This window comes from Typopeltis vanoorti, chromosome 6 (assembly GCF_054136105.1).
Source record: "Typopeltis vanoorti isolate ZY-2024b chromosome 6, IOZ_Tvanoo_1.0, whole genome shotgun sequence".
NCBI lineage: Eukaryota > Metazoa > Arthropoda > Arachnida > Uropygi > Thelyphonidae > Typopeltis > Typopeltis vanoorti.
In genome coordinates this window covers 42,789,108-42,814,958 of record NC_143554.1, presented here as the reverse complement: position 1 = coordinate 42,814,958, position 25,851 = coordinate 42,789,108, and the positions used below count along the sequence as shown (strand labels likewise).

The following is a 25,851-nucleotide window of genomic DNA, read 5'->3' as shown; positions in this document are numbered from 1 at the left end:
CCCCCCCCATCGGCAGACCAGGCGACGGGTCGGTTGGGAGTAGTACTAACAAGAAGTCGCATCTAAGTAACACACGGACCCTGCACAGGAAGTGGGAATAATGCATAGAAGAAGAAGAAGATCAGTGAGTAGGCAGACCCTGAAATGCCAAGGTTTAAGTAATACAGAGCTTGTCAATTTTACCTATGCAAATTGCCACAAAGTGCTTTGACCTTATTAATTAAGAATCTCTGGATGAGAGAAAGATGTGAAAAGTTTTTTACCTTGGGTATAATATATGTTAAAGATACCAAGGTTGAAACTGATCTGGGTAGTGACCCCCCCCACCCATAATGTATAACATCATACATCTCCTAGGAGATGTGTTTTACATCTATGGGAAATACTAAGGAAAGTGATCAGAACTTAATCCATCTTTACCACGAGTTGCCTTGGTGTTGCACCACCACCATAAGTCTTGAACCACGTTCAGACGCAAACTTGACTTACTTGTCTGTTTGCCTACTTGGGAAAAAGGATTAAAACCAAGGTTATAAAATTACTTGGTATCTTTAACATATACGTGGGCTGTTCAATAAGTAATAAGACTAATTTTACTGTGGCGAAACCACTCATCACAATATTAATTTCTGTGGAATAAAGATATGTTGCTGTCTGTATTAACAAAAGAGGTTGATAGATGGCGTATATGGGCTGATGTGCCAGAGTGTCACATGACTAACGCAAGCTTGTTTCGGCGCGCCTACGAGGCGCGACCAGTCTTCGAAATGGAAGCATCCTTGGAACAGCGTTATGCGATTAAATTTTGTGTCCATTTGCAAAAATCGGCATCGGACACTTTTAACATGATACGCGAAGCTTTCCACGATGAAGCAATGTCAAGGGCAAGTGTTTTTCGCTGGCATAAAACTTTTAAGGAAGGAAGGCAAAATGTGGAAGATCTTGAATGTGAGGGAAGACCTTCAACGTCCATTACAGAGACAATGATCAACACAGCAGCGATTATCATCAAGCACATCAAAAGGAAGCGTCCATTGCTGAAGAATGGCTTCTTACTGCATCATGATAATGCAAGGCCACATATTGCTGGTTGTGTAGTGGACGTTTTGCAGAAGAAGAACAACAGATATCTTACCACACCCTCCATACAGTCCTGATCTCGCACCGTGCGATTTCTGGCTGTTTCCTCAGGTCAAGAAACCACTAAGAGGCTGCCATTTCGAAAGCAACAAAGCATGTGTAAAAGCTGCGGAGGCGGTTTTGAAAGAACTCTCAAAAAACGGACTTTCACATGTGTTTAAGAAGTGGACGCAAAGTTGGGACAAATGCATTGTGTCTCACAGTAGCTACTTCGAATAAGACCATGTAAATGATGATGATTAAAGGTAATCTGTTTTCTGTATAAATATAGTCTTATTACTTATTGAACAGCCTACGTATTATACCCACGGTAAAAAACTTTTCACATCTTTCTCTCATCCAGAGATTCTTAATTAATAAGGTCAAAGCACCTTGTGGCAACTTGCATAGGTAAAATTGATAAGCTCTGTATTACTTAAACCTTGGCATTTCAGGGTCTGCCTACTCACTGATGAGATCTCAATAAAGGTTGAAACCGGTCTGGGTAGTGACCCCCACCCATAATGTATAACGTCATACATCTCCTAGGAGATGTGTTTTACATCTATGGGAAATACTAAGGAGAGTGATCAGAACTTAAACCATCTTTACCAGAGTTGCCTTGGTGTTGCACCATCATCAAAAGTGTTGAACCACATTCAGGCGCAAACTTGACTTACATGTCTGTTTGCTTACTTGGGAAAAAAGATTAAAACCAAGGTTATAAAATTACTTGGTATCTTTAACATACATTATACCCAAGATAGAAAACTTTTCACGTGATTATATCTTATCGATCTAATGGAATGAATAAAACTTTGAAGCAAGAGCTACATAATGAGAAAACTGCAAATTCAAGAACTGACACCCACAGGAAAAGATGATGATCAAGCCTAGGAGCAGTAAAAAGAGAGAGCGACAGAGAGAAAAACAGTGTGCTAGGAAAGTGACAGCTGTGGTGAGGAAAGCAAAGTCAAACTATGAAAAGTATTTAGCCCTACAGGTCAAGGGAAATTTGGTAGAAATTTTTTTTACTATGTGATAGGTTAAAACATGGAAGAAAACTTTAATTATTGGAAGTTTTTTCACTTGGTTATACTATTAATTAAAGATACCAAGAAATTATATGCTTGGTTTAATCCTTTATCTGAGTTTAAGCAAAAAGTTTGTGCCTGAAGTATTTTCGGGACAAAATACTTCAGGCACACTCAGAAAAGGATTAAATCAAGCATATAATTTCTTGGTATCTTTAATTTATAGTATAACTAAGTGAAAAAAAAAAAAAAAAAAACTTCCAACAACCTTTCTCTAATTCAGAGTAATTTAATGATAAGGTGTGACACTTTTTGGTAACTGGTATATGAAAATATGACTTCTGCATTACTTCAACCTTAGTATCACCTCTGGGTCTGACTCCCACTAAAGAGACCTCAATAAAGGTCAAAACTGGTCAGGGTAGTGACCCTTCCCATAATTCATAGCATTATACATGTCTGCAAGGAGATGTACTTTGCATTATGGGATACTAAGGCAAGTGATGTGAAGTCAGTACCGCCTTTATCATGAGTTTCCTCAGTCCTGAAAAAATTCTTCAGGTGCAAACTTTGTTTGCTTACACTTGGATAAAGAATTAAACCAAGTATATAATTTCTTGGTATCTTTAATTTAAAATTTCGGTTAATTCACATAGTGGGTAAATGATCAAATGCCTCCCAAGCAGACTCATTAAATAACTGAATGCTGAGGTGGAACTAGATGAAAAGGTAGAGATAGTTGAGCTGGAGGATTAAGGCTATTATTAGAACTTGAACTAGAAGTCACAGGGTTCCCCCGTTTGGGGGACCTCTAGAGAGCACTTCCCCTGGGTGGCAGATAGGGGAGCCCACCATGTGTGTGTGTGTGTGTGTGTGTATACATACACACACACACATATATACATAAATACGAATATATTGAATAAGGACTCGTGTATCAACAGGGCCATAGGGGACAATCATCTTGATTGTAAGGGACGTGGCACTCCCATGGTCCCCCAGCTGGATCTGTCTCTTCTTCTACTTTGAAGAAGATCCACTGACTTTAATCTTTTCTATAAGGCCTTATCAGCCAACTCTTCTTATTTTATGATCCTTATGCTATTAGAGTACTCAAGGGCCATAGGATCTTTCTATTTCTGGCCTATATCTGTGTCCCCTCTATAAATTTCCTATAATCTACTCTTTCCCCTTCAATATACCCTACTCCTCCTATGGGTTTAAATTTGTAAAAAGGCTAGTCCAGAACCCTAAAGGTAGCAGTCCTACCACTGGACTATCCATCACCAGGCTAGTCACCTAACATGGAGAACATTATTCTACTTTTAAGCTGACAGAGAAAGGTAATTGGAATGAATCTATGGAAAATGATCCTGGAATGGAAAAGGTAAAACGAAAATGGAAACGACAAAATATAATACATATAACAAACTGGAATGTAAGAGGAATAGCATATAAAGAAATAGAATTAGACCAGATATTAAATGACAGAGAAATTTTCAAATAGCAGTAATCACTGAAACAAAAAAGTAATTAAAAGAAACCATGAGAACTGAAAAATTTAATGTAATATATAGTGGAGTTGACAGTGACCAAATAGCACAAGCAGGTGTTATGATTTGGATTCATAATTCCCTTTCAAAACAGTTAAAACATTATAAATTATGGAATGAGAGAATAATAATTGGTTTATGTGCCCCAGAAGAAGGAAGAGAATAGGATAGTATTGAATTTTGTAATCAGTTACAAAATATATATATAATAAAAACGATTATGTAATATTAGCAGGAGACTTAAATGCAAGAATTGGAAAAACAACAATTAATAAAGATATAGGAATATATGGGAACTTACTCTAAACAGGAATGGTAAAAACATTGATTGACTTTGTAGTTTATAATAACCTTAAAATAATGAATTCTTTCTATAAACATAAATATACTTGGGGAGCAAGAGGATGACAATCGATATTAGAGATTATTTTATCTTAAATGAAAAGATATCAAAGTTCTCTTTAGATGTTAGAATTCACAGAGGATATGAAATAAGTAGTGACCACTTCGTTAAAATAAAATTAAGATTACCACCTAAATGGCTGCAAATAACAAGAACAGAAAGAAAATTTGTAAAACTAGATTATTAAATGACACAAATATACAATGGCTATATGAACAAAGAATTAATCGATATTTAGATAAAACAAAATGAATAAATAGAAATAGAATGACTTAATATAAAAACAATACTAAATATGCAAATAAAAGCTTAGGAAAGACCAAAAAATTCAATAAAAGAAAAAAAACTGAAGATATGGGATAATATAATCAAAATGAAAAACAAGCCTATCATAAATGGTTAAGCAGTAAAATATTAGAAGATGAAATAGAATATAAAAGAATAAGAGCCACAGCTAAAAGAGAAGTCAGAAAAAGACATACAGAATCATGGAACAAATTTGTTTCTAATTTAGAACATGATTTATATAAAATAAGAACCAATGTATATAAGATTTTGAAACACTTAAGTACAGATACTAAAGAAAACATAAAATTGAACACTGAATTAAAATTAGAAGAATTTCTAAATTTCTGTACAGAATTGTGGACAGATAAATATTTTAAAAAATATAACTGGCAAACATTTAATGAAAATGAAAAGGAAATAACTAAAGAAGAATTAGAAATCAGCCTGAAAGAAACAAGAAACGGAAAATCACCTGGAGAAGATAAATTTGGTTCAGAACTATATAAATATGCAGGAACAAGTTTCAAAGAAAGACTCCTATTATTTTTAAATAAAATATATTCATCTAGTAGCCCCATCCCCCCCCCCCCAATAGAATGGAACAAAGCAATTGTGATCCCTATCTTTAAAAAAGGTATTAGAGATGACCCTAAAAACTATAAAGGTATAAGTATACTAAATTCCTGTTACAAAATATATAGCAGAATTTTAAATAACAAACTAATAAAATACTCTGAAAACTTTATTTTCGAAGTACCAAATGTATTTAGAAAAGGATGATCATGTGTAGATCCGGCCTTCTGCCTGAAATTAATAATAGAGAAAAGAAGAGAATACAATTTAGAAACGCATATTACATTTATTGACTTTGAAAAGGCATTTGACAAAGTTAAAAGAAGTTACATTTTATTTAACATATTAAAAGAAAGACAAATACCAAATAATATTCTAAAAGCTGTAATAAGCATATATGAAAATAATCAAATACAAATAAGATTAAATCATGAGCTGTCTTATACAAGAGAGAGATACCAAGGAGTCTGACAGGGATGTCCCCTTTCAGCAACTCTTTTTAATATTTATCTAATGAAATAAAAATATCCATCAAGGTATTAAACTTCCTCCTACTGTGAACTTAAACACTCTCCTTTTTGCCGATGACTAAATAATTGCAAATTCTGAAGATAACTTACAGAAAGATATTTAAATGAAATAGCAAAAAATTATGGAATGATAATATCAACAGAAAAATCAAAAACTATGGCCTTTAAAGGACAAGATCTAGCAAGAACCAAGATAGTAATAGATAACAAGATCTTAGAACAGGTGAATTCATTTAACTACCTAGGATGTATGATTACATATGAAAATGAAAAAAGATATAAACAGACAAATTGCAAAATATTTAAAAATAACAGGTGTAATTAACTCTATTTAAACCAATCCTAGTACAAAAAAAAAAAAACCAGACTAAAAGTATAATACTTTCATTATATAATACAATAGCCCTACCAGTATGGAAGTGAAATCTGGACAATAAAACAAAAAAGACAAACAAAGATTAAAAACAGCTATAATGAAGTTTATGAGAAAAACTGCAAAGTATACTCTATTTGATCAGAAATGAAGAAATTATGAAAGAATTAAACCAGGAATCAGTAATAGAAAAAATTAAAAAATATAAACACAAATGGATAGAACACATTGAAAGAATGAAAACAGAAAGATTACCAAAACAAGCCTTAAATTACAAACCATTGGGAAAAAGAAAAGCAGGACGTCCTCTTAAGAGATTCAACGATGACTTCTAAGGCTGGAACAGGCCACTCTAGGCCTAAATCCTTGATAGGCATGATGATGATGATGATGATAACTTGATATGAATATGGTTATGTTATTGGATGAGATATCAGCAAGGTGTTGAAGGAATGTGAAAAAGAATTTGCATTTCCTCTGACTTGGTTATCCTTCTCAAGTTTCGACATAAGTGCAATTCCTAATGTGTGGAAGGAGGACAAAATAATTCTGTTTTGCAGTCAATTCTCACTACACAGAACCTGTAGAGACCACAGGAATCGATACCACTATAGCGAATGGCATTGCACTGATGAAGCTATGGTTGGGATTGTTCAGTAGTTATTTTATCATGAGTGAATTTGTTATAATGGTGTATGCTATAGTGAGAGCAAGTGGTATAAGGGTAGAGCTAGGATAGAAGCAACTAGACATCTGTATAGACCAATCAATATAGACCAATCTGTATCTCTTTAAGATGTTGATGAGGCTTGTTTGAATCTGCATCAAGAGGTGAGTACATAGCACCTTAATTCTCTTTAGAGGACATCATGGTTTTGTTAAGGGTAGGTCTTGTTGTAGCAATTTGCTCGCATTTTATAGTATAGTCTGTAGAGTTGGATAACGGGAATGGATATATTTCACAGTACATTAGTATTTTGCCAAGATATTTGACAAGATTCCACACTGGAGGTTGTTATACAAACTTACAGAATAGGTGTGTAAAATAGAACTGTGACATGGATGGAAAAGTGGTTGACTGACAAGTATTAGATCGTAATATATGAACCTACCAAAGCTAAGAGTAAGATGATCAGTGGGCCACAAGGTTCTGCACTTGCAACTTTCTTGTTCAACTTGTACAGTAATCCCTCAATTAATGCGCCCCTATTAGTGCGTTTTCGATTAGTGCATCATTTTTTTTTTGATACCCAAATTCGATTAGTGCGCCTATATACATCTTAAAAATAAATGTTACAGATTTTAAAAATTTTTCTATCTATACATTTTTATGGCTAACTTTTAAAAAATCACTCACCAGAATGAAATTATTTAGTTACTGATTTAAAACATTTTTACCAAGTTATTTTTAATGGCATACTACACCACTTCCATGTACACTATGTTCCAAATTTTTACTGCCAAAATTTATGTCGTCTGCTATAGTATGCCCACAGATTCGAGACCCTTCGACACTTCTGCGCATGTCACAAAAAGGAGAATCCATTCCGATAATAGGTAATCAATCTATCTTCTGGGATGAGTTGTTTATTAATACACATCGGAAAATTAACTTCTCTTTTATGATCATTGTAGTTTTTAAAGTGGTAACTATTTTGCTTGTATAACAGTTGGGAAATTTTATCTGTAAAGCACGTGATTTCGCGTGTTGGCGATCAATCCGTATGTCTTCATTTTTTTCTCCCCTTTAATGATAACGTCCAAGAGTTAATTAAATCTTATTCTGAAGAATTGAGTGATTCTGACCTGCTAAATTTACATGCACAGCGGGAAGATCCCAAAGAATATGAAGAAAATTTAACCACTGATAGTCAGCCAAAAGAGATTTCACAGAAACAATTTGAAAATATTTTTCTTACAATCAAAGTTTTTAACCAGCAATGCTTAGAGGCTGACCCTGATGAAGAGAGAAGCAGTAAAATTTGAAGAAGAGTAGAAAAGGCAATATGGCCATACCGTCGGTTGTATTAAAAAAAAAGAAACAAAATGCCCGCCAAACTACGTTAGCTCAATTCTTTGTTAAGAAGTAGAATAATAAAATTTATATTCTGAATATATTTTATTGTCTTTCAGCTTCATGGTTTTCCTTTAACTAGACCCTGAGACATACCCTAATTCTTTTATAAAAAAAATTAAGGGTCAAAAAAGAAATCTGAGGAACGAATTATACATTTTCCCATAGGTTATTATATTCGATTAATGCACCTGTTTTAAAGAATGCATTAGTCCACTAATCGAGGGATTGCTGTATATTAATGATATTGGGTTAGGTTTGGATAGCAATATGCAGTTATTTGCTGATGATGTAAATTTAAAAGAGGTGATAAATGACATTTCAGTTATCCTATAGGATAACAGGTCATTTTTGTTAGAGTATGATAAATAAGAATTTCATTTTGTATTTTATCTAAGTAATTTAGAAATACCTAGGTATTCTGTATTATTAATTAAGTAGTTCTAGTTTCTAAAAAAAAAAAAAAAATATTGGTTAAGTGTTGCAGTTGTCCATTATATTTGCAAAATAAAGAACCTGATTTTCACTTTCATAAATTTATAAGTTTGATGAATACAAATGAAGATCATAATAGTAAAAATATATGTTAATTAAATAGCATGAAAAGAGGCAGTTGTTTGTTTCTTTGCACATGGTGAACTATAATGCCATTTTGAATTGCACAAAAAATTTCTTTTCACACATAAACATTGTTTAGTCTGACACTTTTGCTTACACACATTTCACAAAAACCTGATCTGTTTCAGTTGACTGCACGCAGTACATATGATTTGAAGAGATGTTTTCTGGAGGTACTTCTTCAGCAGAAATGAATATTTTTATCATAACACCAAATTGTAACCTTATATGTAGTTATTTTATGTTTTCATTCCTAGTATACTTTATAAAAACCTTTAAAAAAACCACTTTCTCCTGCCATCCCACTTTATAAAAACCATTCTCAGTTTTTTTCCAGTGTAATATCAAAGATAGTGCAAGTATCACCTTTTCCACAGTCTACTTCTGGAGTATTAATAGCCATGTTAAAACCATTACAAGCTTCTGGGTGTCTAGTGTTGGAATTTTGCTTGTAAACTTGAACCTCTCTTGGCCTGTTTTTGATGTTTTAAAATAGTTTCATTTATACTGCCCAAAAGATGCACACTCTGTTTGAACAAAACCCATCACTCTCATCATCAACATCTAATCCACTTATTATATACTCTTGTAATTTGCACTGAATGCAGATGTGTGAAGGTGTGCATTCTTTAAAATATACTGCAGATTTTATTTTGTTAGAATTTTCATCAGTCTCAATTTCTATATTTTAATTTATATTTGTATCTTCTGTAGAAGTTTCAAAGTTTTATGCTTGTGGTATTCTTTATTGGAAAAATTTTCAGGTTGAATGCTTTCCAAGCTACCTTTAAATCTTCATCTAACAAAACCGTGTTTCCCTGGTGTGAAAATTAATAGTTGTGCTGCTGTAAGGTGAAAGAATTAATTTTTTTAGCCAGACTATTGCACGAGGGAGCATGTGCAGGAATTATTCAAAGAAACAAAAACGAAGAGCAAGAGGGTTAAAATTGTAAGTTTCCTGCTACATGATCTGAGAAAGAGGGTGACAGTTTGCAGAAGAAGTGATATAGGGTTTTTTTGACCTATAGTCTGAATTTGATAGATGAAAGGATTTTTGTAATGCTGACAGATTGCACTCAAATTTGGAGTTAGATGCTTAAGAGCTCTATTCACTGAGAGTAGCGTAAATGCAAGTGTGATCAGAAATTGTGGAATCAGGTCTCTGAAGTAACAATATTGAATGGGATAGTTAAGATTCAAAGGTAGTTAAGAATGCAAAGGTGATGGAAAGCCTAAGGGAATATCACAGTTTCTATATACTAATGCTAGAAGTATCAGGTACAAGAGAGAGGAGTTTTTGCCATTGGTTAGTGCCAAAAACCTCTCCAAAAGTTATGATGCTATCCTCTCAATTACTTTCAGCCTCATTGTCCTCTAGCACTACAAAGGTGCCAAGTAGATTGACCTTGGAGCTTCTACTCTTCCTTTCCATGATCAGATTATGATCATGGAATGGAAGAATTGACTCTGCTAGATTCAAACTTCTCTGTGATCAATACAGAAATTATTCTCATTGCTTTTCATTCCTCAATCCTTTCAAAATGCATGTATAAAGACTTAAATGTTATTGGTTATGCATAATATTTAAGAACAAGACACGTGCACGTAGGCACAACAAAACAGTAAATGAGAAAGAAGTCTGAAGCTATTATTTCTCCTAAAGTCCTGATGGTGCCCTCTAGCAGGGAATGTTGGTATTCTTGGGCGATTGGGCTGAAGGTCTTCTCTGTAGGTTTCCCAATTTCAGGAAGTCTCATGCAGCCAAATTTGTTGAGGTTTGGATAGTTTCTTAGGGCTGAAGTTGATTCCATGAAAAGCCTTTCTTATCTGTATTTGCTATGGTGTATTATCCTGGCTTTCTTCATATTCTATGGCAGGTATCCAGCATGTGGTCAGCAAGACCAGAGTGGCTGTATCGTCATTTAGTGTGACACCTGAAGCACTTGACGCCCTCACACGTAGCCACAACTTCGCCATTGCGCCCAGAAAAATACCTGCTGAGGATATCATGATACGGATTGAACGCGAGATTCGACACCTTCCAAGCCACGTCACCAACGATATTAGACTGGATGTAGTATGTGTTCTGACCAAAGCTAAACCACCTAAAACCAACATGCCCAGTAAAGAAATTAAATCTCTATTAGAATTAAAGAAAAACAAGAAAATAATAATCACCAAAGCTGACAAAGGGAATGCCACAGTATTGCTTAACCAAAAAGATTACGCAGGTAAGCTGAAATCTCTATTATTAGATCAGGCCACTTACCTCCCTATTGTGTACAATCCCACCAACTCTCAAATTAGAAAACTCCACAGGCTCCTTAAGAAGGTCACTTCTTGGCCTGTGGAAATCACCAACAAATTAAAACCATATAACTCCATACCCCATCCCTCCCCGTATTTATGGACTCCCAAAATTTCACAAGGAAGATGTGCCATTACGTCCCATAGTAGATGGCATTGATTCCCCCACATACAAACTAGCTAAACATTTGGCCAAAGCTCTCTCACACTATACTGGCAACACACCTTCATACATAAAAAAATTCAGCCCACTTCAAAGCCAGCATAGAAAACCTTACACTCAAACACACTGACATAATGGTCAGTTTTGATGTCTCCTCCTTATTCACAAATGTCCCACTCAAAGAATCCTTAGAGCTAATCCAAGCTAAATTTCCTCCCAATATCACAGCCCTATTTCAGTTCACAGTGAACTCAGGCTATTTCATTTGGCAAGGAAAATTCTACAAACAGATAGAGGGGGGGACAGCCATGGGTTCACCATTCTCCCAACCCTTGGCCAACTCTATGGAGACTTTTGAAGAGAAAACCTTAAACTCTGCCCCACAAAAACCAACCATTTGGCTTCGCTATGTAGATGATGTATTCACTATTTGGCCACATGGCTCCGATGCTCTCCTCTCCTTCTTAACACACTTAAACAACCAACATCCCAGAATCAAATTCACCCTGGAAGAGGAAAAAAACAACTGCATTCCTTTCTTAGACACACTAGTCACCCGCCAGCGTGATGGAACCTTGGTTTTCTCAGTATATAGAAAACCCACCCATACAGGCAGATACATTCACCAACAATCCCCCCCCCCTCACAATATGGAGTCATTAAGACACTACACAACAAGGCTAAACTTATCTGCTTGAATGACAATGCCCTAACCACAGAACTAAACCACATTCTCAACACTTTCTCAGCCAATGGCTACCCCCCCCCCCAAAAAAAAAAAAAATCCAAAAAATATTGAAACCAGTAAACCACAACCCCCCCCCCCCTCACAACAAGGATTATTCTAAATCCTTCACCATACCCTATATCCGAGGCACCTCAGAAAAAATCACAAAATTCCTAAAAAAACATAATTTAACTTCTTGTTACAAACCATATAAAAAATTGGCATCCCTGATCCGCTCTACTAAAGACCTACCTGGTGTATACCAGGTCCCTTGCAGCTGTAAGCTGTCCTACTTTGGCCAACCAGGCAGGACAGCAAATATCAGAATTTCAGAACACAAGGACTACATCCGGTTTCACCAATACAACCACTCTGGTCTTGCTGACCATGCGCTGGATACCTGTCATAGAATACGGTGGAAGAAAGCCAGGATAATACACCGTAGCAAATACAGATATGAAAGGCTTTTCATGGAATCAACTTCAGCCTTAAGAAACTATCCAAACCTCAGCAAATTTGGCTGCATGAGACTTCCTCAAATTTGGGAAACCTACAGCAGAAGACTTTCAGCCCAATTGTCCAAGAATACCAACATTGCCCACTAGAAGGCACCATCAGGAATTCAGGAGAAATAATAGCTTCAGACTTCTTCCTCATTTACTGTTTTGTTGTGCCTGCGTGCACGTGTCTTGTTCGTAAGTTCTTGAAAATGGCAACGTGACGTTGCCGAAATATCGAAATATATTAAAATTTATTTTAATGTATATCCTAGTATGGTGTAATTTCCTTAAATTATATAGTGAAAATGCATAACCAACGTCTAAGCCTTTCCACGAGAATTATGCATAATAGTACTTCACAATGTAAACAATACCAGTAAAAAAAAACAAATAAATAGTCAAACTTTCTAATATTTCACGGGTTTTCTACCCAGCTTTTTCAGAGCACAGATTACAACTGTGACAAGTTTTTAATAGCACTTGTGACGTAATAATGATTAGAAACATGTATTTACAAAAATAAAGAATAATAATTTTATTATTGCAAATATTTTGACCCAAAACTAACTGACCATCATCAGTGTATCAGCATGATTACAAGGTGAAGCTAGACGAGGAATGTTATTCCTTTTTTTAGAGTTGAGCTACATGCTGGAGTGCCACCATATTGGTGGTTACAAAATAAAATGACAATATAATTAAAATGAATATTAAAATAAATTAACTTTGAAATACAATAAAATTAGTTAAATTCATTTGAATGAGATAACATTAAAAAAAGATTAAAAAGTTAAAAAGAAAATTAAAGAAATATAAAAATAAAAAGGGAGCTGGCATATTATTGCTTGCCATTTATGAGGATAAGACTCTAAATTAAAGATTCCAAGAATTTATATTCTTGATTTCATCCTTTATCCAATTGTAAGCAATGACTCGGCTGCTTGTATATATAGAGGCTAATGACTTTACATCAGTTACTTTATTATCCCAAAATGCAAAGCGCATATTCTTACAGACATGTATAATGTTATGCATTATGGGAAGGACCACTACCAAGACCAGTTTCGACCGTTATTGATATCTCATCAGCAAGAGCCAGTCTCAGAAGTGATATCAGGTTGAAGTAAAGCAGAAATAATTTCCATATACAAGTAGTCAAAAGGTGTCACACCTTATTCTAAAATACTCTGGATTAGAGATGGATGTTGAAATTTTTTTTCACTTGGTTATACTATAAATTAAAGATGCCAAGAATTTATTCTTGGTTTCATCCTTTATCCAGGTGTAAGCAAACAAAGTTTGTGCATGAGGCTCTAGCTGGGGGAGGGACCTGAAAAATTAGGGCCAATTTAAAGGCCCTAAACAAAGAGAGAGACCCCTGAGCACTCTAGTACCCTAGACCCCCGCCTGCTTGTGAAAAGTAAGTATGGTCCCGACTGGGCTACTTGTATCTAGAGGCTAATGACTCCATATCAGTTGCCTTAATATCCCATAATGCAATGCCCATATCCTTATGGACATGTATAATACTATGCATTATTGGAAGGGCCACTACCCAGACCAGTTTCATTTGCATTATACATGTCTGTAAGAATGTGCATTGCATTATGAGATACTGAGGAAATTGATGTGAAGTCATTAGCCTTTATATAGAAGTAACCCAGTTATGAAGTTGCTTGATGTGCAAATGTAGTTTGCTTACACTTGGATAAAGGATGAAACCTAGAATATAAATTCTTGGTATCTTTAATTATAATATAATGAAGTGGGAGGGAAAAAAAACTTTCAGCAGGATATGACTCTCTCAAATCTTCGGTAGTGGATAGACAGTCATTCTGATTTAAGTTTGGACAGTGTGGAAGTGATTCACACTCTTTAAACAGATGTTCAGACTTAAACCAGCTCTGAAGTAAACTGAGGAGGATCATAGGATATTGCAGAGAATATTAAGTATATGAATTTTTAGTGACCTCCATATATCTGGGTTTGACATAGGGTTTTATATCTTTGGTAATTTCTTTGAGCCATGATATAACTTTTTACTAATTATATGTGGGCTTTTTTCTTTGGTAATTAGGTAGGACTACAATCTGCAATCTGATATATGGAGAAGTATTTAAGAAGATTGCTCATTTTTTCTTTGTATTCCTTTTGTCCATAATGACAGTTGCATTTCTTTTCTCTGCTTTAGTTATAACAATCTCTTTGTTACTGTATACCTTTAGTACTAATTATGGACTGGGGTAACTCGTGGGAAAGGTGGTATAAGTTATCATCACTTGCCTTAGTATACCATAATGCAAAGCACATATCATTGCGGACATGTATAATGCTATGCATTAAGGGAAAAATCACTACCCAGACCGGTTTCGACCTTTATTGAGGTCTCATCAGTGGGAACCACACCCAGAGGTGGTGATACTAAGGCGGAAGTAAAGAAGAAGTCATATTTCCATATGGCAGTTGCCAAAAGGTGTCACACCTTATTATTAAAATTCTCTGGATTAGAGATGAGTTGATGGAATTTTTTTTCACTTGGCTATGCTACCAATTATATGTTTAGTTTAATCCTTTGTCCAAGTGTAATCAAACAGAGTTTGTGCCTGAAGTATTTTCAGGAATGGGGCAACTCAATGAAGGTCGAAACTGTGACCTTTCCCTTAATGCATAGCATTATACATGTCCACAAGGATATGTGCTTTGCATTATGAGATACTAAAGCAAGTGATGAGAACTTATACCACCTTTGCCATGAGTTGCCCCAGTCCTGAAAATACTTCAGGCCCAAACTTTGTTTGCTTACACTTGGATAAAGGAGTTGTAAGTCAGCAGTTAGAATTGAAGGAAGTACAGGAAGATGATTTAATGTTAAATTGAGTGTTATACAAGGATGTACATTATCCCCTTTGTTATTCATTATCTATATGGATCACATTATGAAGGAAAGTGTTATTAAACCTGATATCAAAATTGGAAATGTTAATCTCAGCTCTTTACTGTATGTGGATGATGTTATGGCTTAAATAAATCTGCTACAAGTATGCAAGATTCCCTGACTAAATTGAATAACTGTTGTAATAAATTTGGTATGAAAATCAGCAAGACAAAGACAATGAAAATAGACAGATGCATTGAAAGTATCAACTGCATTGTGAATGGAGAACTTATAGAACAAGTAAAACATTTCAGCTACTTAGGCATGATTTTTAGTGAAGATGGTAAATTAAATATGGAAATTGACAACAGAATCAACAAAGCTGGAATGGTAGGAAGTCAACTGAATAAATTTATATGGAATAAGAGAGAAATTAGTCAAAACACTAAATTAGCTGTATACAAGACAGTGCTCAAACCAGTTTTAACTTATGGATCTGAGAGCTGGGTTAGAAATAAAATACTTGACCAAAGACTGGAGACTGCAGATATGAGAGTCCTGAGAAAGATCAGAGGTGTGAACAGATGGCATCAATGGCAATATCATATTAAAACCGAGGATATTAGTAAAGAACTTGACTTTATTTGTATTCAGAAATGTGTTAGCAGAGCTAATCTCAGCTGGTCTGGTCACTTAAACAGAACGAGAGGGGGAATGATTAGTAAAACAAGTGTTCTTTGCCAGGTCAGCAGGAAAAAGGCCCAGAGGAAGACCAAGATGTATGTGGATTGTTACAGTAAAAAGTATCTTAGAAGACAGAAATATAAAATGTGTAATGTTAGAATTTTGACAGATAACAGATTAATTAGGAGGAACATTATTGATTGGAAGTGAGTAGTGGTATAACTTTTTCGTAATAGTACTATCATAATATGCTGCACACTCGCTGATGGTACATATCAGGAAGGTGATGATGGATTTTAATTAATTTCAGTCATTTTCTATTATTTCATGTATACAGGAATACCTTGTATAGTGCGGTTAATTGGTTCCAAGAAGCGTCTGCACTATGCAAAACTGCGTTGTTAGAGGTCTATTTATAAAGGTTTTCAATTGAATTTGTTTATTACAAAAATTTAAGATAATAAAAATGTTTAAAAATGAAAAAAAAAAAATTGTTATTTTTATTAACTTTTTAAATAACAAATAAAATCCTTTAAACTGATATAAAAGTTGTAGAAAACAAAACAAATATTGCTTCAATTTTAGTATACAGTAATTTAATTTTTACTAAAGTAGTCTTTTAGTGTTCGTTGAACCATCCTTGTCTTCTTTTTCTCTTCAAGTACTAGATCTCTGTAGCATTTGATAGCATTATTGAGACTTTGTCTCACTTCGATGCTTTTTTCCAAATTCGGGTCGGCATTTATGAGAAAGTCAGAAGCTTCGTCGATTTTTCTCACAAAGGTTGAAAGGTCAGCAAAGGAAAATTCTTCAACCATGACATCAGTGGGGGTTATCTTCGTCTTCTGCTTCATAGGCTCGTTGTTGTTCCAACTCCAAAAGGGTTTCATCATCCAGATCATTTGAATGAGAATCAATACATTTGATGAAAAGCCAAACGGCTATTTTTTCTGGCGAGGTTGATAAGTAAAGGAGATAAAAATCCCTTATTGTTCAGCCAGTATGCGAAACTCTAAGATCGAAAACTACGATCTAAACGTTTCATGCCGACGAACTGTCGGTGGATCCAAGCGTAAGTGACCACTTGGTAGTGCCACACCAAGGCAACTTGATGCAAAGGTGGAGCAAGCTCCCTCACTATTCTTGATATTTTCTCATAATGTAAAAACACACAGCTCCTAGGAGATGTAGTACTGCTTTACATTACGAGGAGAGGTCACTACCCAGACCGGTTTCAACCTTTTTTGAGGTTTCATCAGTGAGTAGCTAGACCTATATGATATCAAAGTTTAAGTGAAAAGAACTTACATACCTTCACTATACGAATGCCAGAAAGGTGTGCCACTATATTATATTATAACATATTATAACTAAGATGAAAAGCCAAACGGCTATTTTTTCTGGCGAGGTTGATAAGTAAAGAGGATAAAAATCCCTTATTGTTTTTCAGCCAGTATGCGAAACTCTAAGATCGAAAACTACAATCTAAACGTTTCATGCCGATGAATTGTCGGCGGATCCAAGTGTAAGTGACCACTTGGTAGTGCCACACCAAAGTTTTAGTTTTCGATCTTAGAGTTTCGCATACTGGCTGAAAAACAATAAGGGATTTTTATCCCCTTTACTAATCAATACATTCGTTCACATTGCTACAATCTAAACTTGTAAAACCAAGATCTTTGCCGATTTGCACAATTTCTGTTGAGATTTCATCTTTCTGTGTTGCAAAGGCAACAAAGTCCTTTGAACAATGCGGCAAGATATTATGCCATACAGCTCTCATGTTGCTTTGAGTCACCTCTTGCCAAGATTCATAAATATTTTGAATGGCATCTTTTATGTTAAATTTCTTCCAAAATTCATTCAAAGTCCAAGAATCTTCTTCTGCTGCAGCTTTAAGACGAAATTTTGCTTGAGCAAAAGTTCGTCTTAAATATTAAGCCTTGAAAGTGGAGATAACGCCTTGATCCTTCGGCTGCAGAATTGATGTTGTGTTTGGAGGGAAAAAATTAATCTTGACATTTTCATCTAAGTCAGTCAATAGAGTTGGATGGCTTGGCGCATTGTCTAATAAAAGCAAAATTTTGAAAGGAATATCATTCTTTTTACAATAGCTTTTAACTTCAGGGCAAAAACAAGTTTTAAACCAGTCTTTGAAAATTGAACGAGTCACCCACACTTTTTTATTCGAACGCCAATGAACAGGTAAATTGTTCTTTGTAAAGCCCTTAAGAGCTCTTGGATTTTCTGAGATTTTAAAATTCTTCAATTTTAAATCACCTGATGAATTACCTCTTAGTAAAAGTGTTAATCTGTCTTTTGACACTTTATACCCATCTTGTATTTTTTCCCTCACTGCTAGAAATGTGTGCAATGGCATTCTTTTCCAGAACAAGCCAGTTTCGTCAGCGTTAAAAATTTGATCATCTGTGTAGCCTTCCTTCTCAATAAGCTCCTTCAATTCATTGGGAAATAATTCTGCAGTTTTAGTGTCAGCACTTGCGCTTTCACTTTGGATTCTTACGTTATGGAGTCCCATACACTTTTTGAAATTGTAGAACCACCTGCGACTTGCTATAAAAGTTTCACTGGTTGTACCTCCTCCATTTTCGCTTTCATTTTCTTTTATTTTTTTATATAGACTTGTTGCTTTTGCCTGAATTATCATTTGACTCAAAGGAATCTTTTTCTGATTACAATCTTCAATCCAGATCATTAGAAGGTGTTCCATATTTTCCATAGTAGAAGATCGATTTATTGTGATCACTTTTGACATATAAGAAGCAGTGCTCATTCCATGTTGTTTAATCTTTTCTTTTCTGAATAATTGTTCGTTGACTCATTCATTGAATTCTCACATGCTATTTTAGCAAGTTTCTTCTCTAATGTCAACCACTTGCGTTTTTTTTGTTACTCCAACAGTGTCTTCTTTGTTTTGTCTCTTTTCACTCATACTTAAATAATAAAAAAATATTAAATACCAATATTAATGTAAATAATAAAATGCCACGGGGAAAGAACATGTCTACGTGAGAGCCAATCGAATAACTACTGCATAAACATGCCTCTTGACTGTCACTTGCGGCACCTGGGAGTTGCCGGTCAGTGTTGACAATGTTAGTGTAATAATGATAAGTGTAATAATAAAAACTGCGTTAGTTCAAAATCGTGCTATACAAAGTATTCCTGTACTTCTGTCAAATATAAAATTAATTTTTTCATTGTAATTTTCCTTATTGATTAAATTATCCCAATAAACTTTTAAAATGGAAATATCTATATTTTTAAATAAAGTTATATCATTTATTTTTAAAATATGAGAGTTTGCATTATAATTTTGCTTCAAGGTGAATATTAGCCCATAATCTCTCTCTCTCATATATATATATATATATATATATATATATATATGACTAATTCTACTTTTGTAGGAATAGCGTAATTCAAATGTTTCTTTCATTTGAGATGCTGGTTTGGATTCATATAATTATGTTAACGGAAAGAAATTACATATACAGGGTGTTTGGGATAAATTTGACATATTTATAATTAATTATATTTTTCCGTAAGTTACATGTATTAACACACACTTCTCTTCATTTAAAAGTTTGGACCCTTCTTCATTCATATACAAGATGTCAGAAAGGATGGATAGCTGGAACCCACCTGAATCATGGAAGAGAATAACTTGTATCATGATGATTCGTGCCCGCCATCAAAATAAGGATATTACGACTGCTGCCCAATGCTCCCTGAATACAGTAAAAACAATCAGGCATGAACTAGAGACTTGCAATGGTGACTACGAGGATGTAGCAAGAAGAAAGATCCCTAGCAGACGATCTGATTGCGTTCGTACAGCAGAATTCCTCGCAAATCTGCAGGAACAGGTGTTGAAGAACCCTGGCATTGGAATTCGGGCTTTGTTCGTGGAGTTGCTAACTGTAGTCAAGCCCTGGATAACAAGGGTAGCCAGTGGTAGGCCGTATGTATGGCAGCAGGATTCGGCCCCTTGCCACACCTCTGGGAAAAGTCAAAAATGGTTGTCTGAAAATTTCTACGACTTCACCAGTCCAAATGTTTGGCCTCCAAACTCCCCAGACCTTAACCCCATGGATTATTTTGTATGGGGCGCAGTTGAAAAAGACACCAATCGCACTTCCAGTAATACAAAAGCCCAGTTAATGGATAAAATTAAAACAGTTTTTGCGGCCCTTCCCAGGGAGACTGTAGCATCAGCTTGTTCGAGGTTCCGAAGCAGAATTGAAGCTGTGATCGATGCTAATGGTGGTTATTTTGAGTAAATCTTGTTGATAGTATTGTAATTAACTCTGCCTGTAATGATTTTTTGTCAATTCATTAAATTTAATAGATACAAAGAAGATTTTCTTTTTCCTTACGAAACTGTCAAATTTATCCCGAACACCCTGTATGTCAGATAAGGGCTATTATTTATCAGAATTATCAAAATGATTGATTTGATTATTGTAAAGTTCTAAGATCTTTATGAAAATTAAATATTATTGGAGTGCAACTGATCCTATTAAAAAAGTCTTTAACTATTTTACTGATCCTATTAAATTTATTAAATTTTTTATTTATTAAATTTAATAAATATAATAATTTTATCTGATAATAATGAAAAAAAGAAGAAAAAAACTGAAGTCAAGAGGAGCTTTTCTATATAACATCAAAGATGTTATTGCCTTGTGCCTATCCCCTAGCATGCCGGATGAGTTGTGCCTATTCAAAAAACATTAGTGAAGACTTTGATTTTGTATAAATAAAAATGTCTGATATCTCATACTTGAATAGTTAAATGAGGAAATCCCATATCACTTAAGGGTTTCCTTGCATTTAAGTTTGTGATGACTTGTTAATTTTAAGTTGTAATTTCTTTCAATAAGTAAGTTTTTGTACAAAAGTATTAATTGAAAAGTACAGAATATTTGCCAATGTTTGTACTACTCTTAACTAGAGTAGTACAAACATAGGCAAATTGGAATGGTTAATACACACACACACACACACACACACACACACACACACACACACACACACACACACACACACACACACACACACACACACACACACACACACAATACATTCTTTCTTTGGACAAATAAGAATGTTAAAAACTATAACATCTAAATTTTATTAAGAAGTTGACCCTTCTAGTCCCATGTGAGTATGCTAGTCTGTTTCTTAGAGATTTTTTTTTCTTTCTGATTTTTCATTTCTTTCCTCTCCTGAACATTTAATTTGTAAATTAGACAAATGACTGTCAATTCATCAGTTCATCTTTTGTATCTTCACAGGGCTGTTATTTTGTTATCTGCAGCACCACTATTTCATTTTTATTAATAAAAAAAAAAAGTATACAAATTTTTACATTGCCTGAAACTGTACTGAACAAACTGCAAACAGCTATAATATCTTCTGCTAAGAACCACATCAGTAAACATGAAAAAGGAAAGAAAAAACCATGGATAATGCAAGAAGTAATTAACCTTATCAATAGAAGAACATGGAAAAGAAGAGCAAATGAAGAAGAAAGAGTAAGATATAAAACAATGGATAAGAGAATCATACAGTTATGCAGAAGTGTTATGGGGGGGGGGGAATCAGAGAAGCATTCCTAGAGGTGAAAGAACTTAATGGAAAGACAAAACTAACACAATCAAGGACAAAGAGGGAAACATAATTGTTGATAATGAAAAGATAAATGGGAAATGGATGGAATATTTATGAAATCTCTATGATGTTCATGAGAGCATGAGCAACTATTTGACGCCTTAGGTTCTGTGCAGCAATAGATACCCCTCTACCTACAAGAAATGAGATACAACACATAATCAAGAATCTTCCTAATAATAAATCCCCTGGGTATGATAAAAACCCTGCAGAACTGCTGAAAGCTTTGAGTAGGTGTTATTATAACTACTCAAAGCTAGTGGACAACCATTCAGCACACCTATAAAACAATAGAATTACCTGAATCTTTTACGACATCTCTCTGCATACCAATTCCTAAGAAAAATAATGCCCAAAATTGTGAGGATTATAGAACCGTGAGCCTTATCTTTCATGCATTTAAAATCATTTTAACTACTGTTAACAAAGAAATCAAAAGAGCCTTAACCGGTGAACCAAGTGAACAACAGAAAGGCTTCAGAAGAGGAATGGGAACCATTAATGCTATTCTGGAACTAAAAATATTACTGGAAAGATCGCTTGAAAGGAACAGGAACATATACTTATTAACATATAGGAATATATTCATAGACTATCAGAAAGCTATCGATCAAGTAAAATGCAAACTGTTTAACATTCTAGAAAAATTAGACTTAGAAGATCATGTACATTAACTTATAAAAATGATTTACTCCAAGCAAAAAATGTAGCTGTTTAATTCTGAGACTTCTGAAGTGAAAAAGAGGAGTTAGACAGGGCTGTAACCTTTCACCAAATCTATTTAATATTTACAGTGAGACAGTGATAAAAAAAGATTGAAAAACAAAATATAGGAATCAGTATCAATGGTGTAAATTTCAGCATATCTAAGATTGTTGTATTTTGTACCATTCTAATTGCAGAAAACAGAAAGAAATTGATCATATTACTGCACCCACTAATTGAAGAAGGTAAAGATTTTGGCCTATATAAATACAGAAAAGATCAAATTTATGAGAATCTCAAAAGAATATAGATCTGAGTCAGAAATATTCATAAACAATATAAAAATTGAACATACAACAGAAATAAGAACTGCCATAGCTAAAGATGCCTTCTGGAAAAATCAAGATCTGCTCAGAAGTTCTGTGGGTATAGAGACAAAGAAGAGAATGATAAGAACATTAGTTTGACCAGTTTTCACATATGGAAGTGAAACTTGGGTATTCAAGAAGAGAGTTAGACAACAGATAGAAGGCTTTGAAATGTATTGCTGCAGAAGAGCCCTGAAAATCTCATGGACGGAGCATGTGACAAATGCAGAGGTACTAGAGAGAATGAAAACACAGAAATCTTTATTGCAGGAAATGATCTAGAGAAAGATGAGACTGGCAGGACATGTATTGAGGAGATCAGCAGGACAGAGGACACTAACAGCTTTATAAGGAAAGATTATGGGAAGAGGATCAAGAGGTAAAAAAAAAAAAAAACATGGTTTGATCATATAAGATCATGGACAGAATCATGTGACTATGCTGAAACAAAAGAAGAGCTGCTAACAGAGAGGACTGGAAGGACATGGTACTTCACCCTTGCATTGAGGAAGCTACATGAAAAAGAAGAAACTGTACTGAGATGTAACCATTGTTTACATGAGTAAATGAGATACCTTTTGCTACAGTGGTAGTGTTCAAAGAGAATGCTATGCAAATAATTTCATTAATCTCTAAATAAAAATGCTTAGTATATAAAAATTGATAGCAAATTGTCATTATTTCTGGTTTATATCCTGAAGATAGTTACACTTTCATCAGGATTTCATGACTAGTTTCTGATTTGCAACTTTATTCCTGTTCTATTGTTTCAGATTTCAATAGCTTTTATATTCTAATTTTCTAAAACATTCTTGAATACATTAATACACCTTTATCTTGGTCTGTCTTTCTCAGTATCTTTTTGTTGCCTTTATTTTTCCAATCTTTCCTCACCCCATTCTGTGTAATTGACCATGCCATTAGATGAGCTTCACTTACGCATTATTGACTCTCTTAATGTCAAGTTCATTTTTATATCTTCATTTTAAATACACTTTTTGCGATTAATGACCATCTATCACTTCCTCATCTATCAACACTTGTATCACTGATCTCTTGTATTTTGATCTTATTTCTGGTTTTTTTTTTTTTTTTCCCCCTAATCCAACTCTCTGTTATCTATTTTTGTATTTAATCTTTCATTGAAAAAAATCACTAAAATGTGTAACCTGTTTTATAGATTTGCTTCCACAAAATGCAGATGATGGTTTCTATTTTACTGTCTATTTTCATAGGTTTTGTCCTTTTTGTTGATATTTGTGCCAAATTTTTCACAGCAGTTACTTAATTTGGCTAAAGGTTTGATACAGATTTATTTAAGAGGAGAGCATCATTTGCATTTAAGTGAAGAATTAAATTTAATATCTTCTTCTGCAGCTTCTCCCACTTAAGTGGGGTCATTGTTGATGATGAGTCTCCTCCACATCCTCCTGTCTTGGGCTGTCACCACCATCCAAGTTCTTCATTCTCAAGTCCTTCTAGCAGTTCCTTCCATCTCTTCTTTGGCCGCCCATGCTTCCTCCTTCCTTGCACATACATCTGCATGACCCTTCCCACATATTTGTTCTCCCTCCTCATCACATGGCCAAACCATCTCAACCTTGCCTCCTGTATCTGTGCTCCTGAGTTCATAACTTTCACTGTTCCCCTCACATAGTCATTTCTCAGACGATCCTTTCTGGTCACACCGCACATCCACCTAAGCATTCTCATCTCTGCTACCTCCATCCTGCTGATGTTATTTTTCCTCAGGGCCACAGTTTCTATAGCATACATCATAGCTGTCCTATAGATTTTGCCTTTCAGATTGATCGGCACCCTCTTATCATATAACACTCCAGCTATCTCCCTCCAGTTCCTCCAACCCGCTTGTATCCTGCAACCCACTTCCTTCTCAGCTCCTCCATCTTCTTCCACTGTTGAACCTAAGTATCTAAAGCTTGCCTTCCTGATGACATTTCCTTCCAGCTCCAGATTTGTCTCCTGGCTGCTGCCCACTGTGCAACACATATACCCTGTCTTACTTCTGCTCTTTACATCTTTCCATAGTGGAAACTAAACTGGAAAGATTACATCTTTCCAGTTTAGTTCCCACTTCTTCTCTTGAATCTGCACACAGCAAGATGTCATTTGCATACAACAGTGTCCAAGATGCATCTTCTCTCACTTCCTCTGTCACCACCTCCATCACAATATTAAACAGAAATGGACTTAATGCTGATGGAAACCAACTGTTACTTGAAAACTTTCTGTCTGTCCCAGACAGGTCCGAACACTTGTCTTCACATTTCTGTACATCTCCTGCACCAACCTGATATATTTCTCCGGAACCTTCTTCTCCCTCAGACACCTCCAGAATTCTTACCTTGGCACTATCGTATGCTTTCTCCAGATCAATAAATGCCAGATGTAGCTCCTGTTGTTTCTCTCGAAACTTTTCCATCATCTGCCATATCCCAAAGATAGCATGTAGTTGATCTACCAGGCATGAAGCCAAATTGTTCCATTGCAATCTCCACCTCCTTCCTCAATCTTCCATCAAGAACCCTTTCTAGGATTTTCATTGTGTGGGACATCAACTTTATTCCTCTGTAATTTTTACGGTCTTGTGCATCCCCTTTACCCTTGTAGATGGGGACAAGAGTACTCTCCTTCCCTTCCTCGGGTATATTTTCCTGTTGGCAAACTTTCATGAACAGGTCCCACAGCAGGTCAATTCCCTCTTCCCCCAGTGCCTTCCATGCCTCCATTGAAATCCTGTCGGGGCCCACCGATTTGCCATTCCTCATCCTCTTTATGGCCTCCGTCACTTCCATTCTACTGATGTTCTACACCATCCCATCAGAAGGCTGCCCATCTTTTCTGTGAGTCCTCGCATTAAGTTAAGTTTAATTTAAGTTTAATATCTCCTAATCAAATATCATGTTTAATATCACTTTTCTTAACAATGTAGTCCTTATGGATTACACATAACAGATGAGATGCCATACAGCTCTCCTTATATCTAGTTTGACCTGACACCATCTCTCTTACATCCTTTCATGCACATTACAAACAATTACTTTTTTGGTGCAACTGAACTTAATTGTTAGTTTAGTGATTATATTTTATTCAAAAATAAAATGAAGTCTGTGAATATTACACTCTGATTGCTCCCTGTAAAAAGTTAGAAAAACTATTACTTTTCCATTAGATAAAAGTTAGAAAAACTATTTCTTTTCCATTATTATTCTGCTATGTAATTTTAAGTATTAGTACTT

General features: G+C 35.0%; 1 protein-coding gene across 3 annotated transcripts in view; it reads left to right on the top strand.

Moving 5' to 3' along the window:
- Nucleotides 1-25,851, top strand: part of LOC150105407 (sorting nexin-13-like) — a 599,079-nt gene that overhangs the window by 77,123 nt on the left and 496,105 nt on the right. The window lies entirely within an intron of this gene.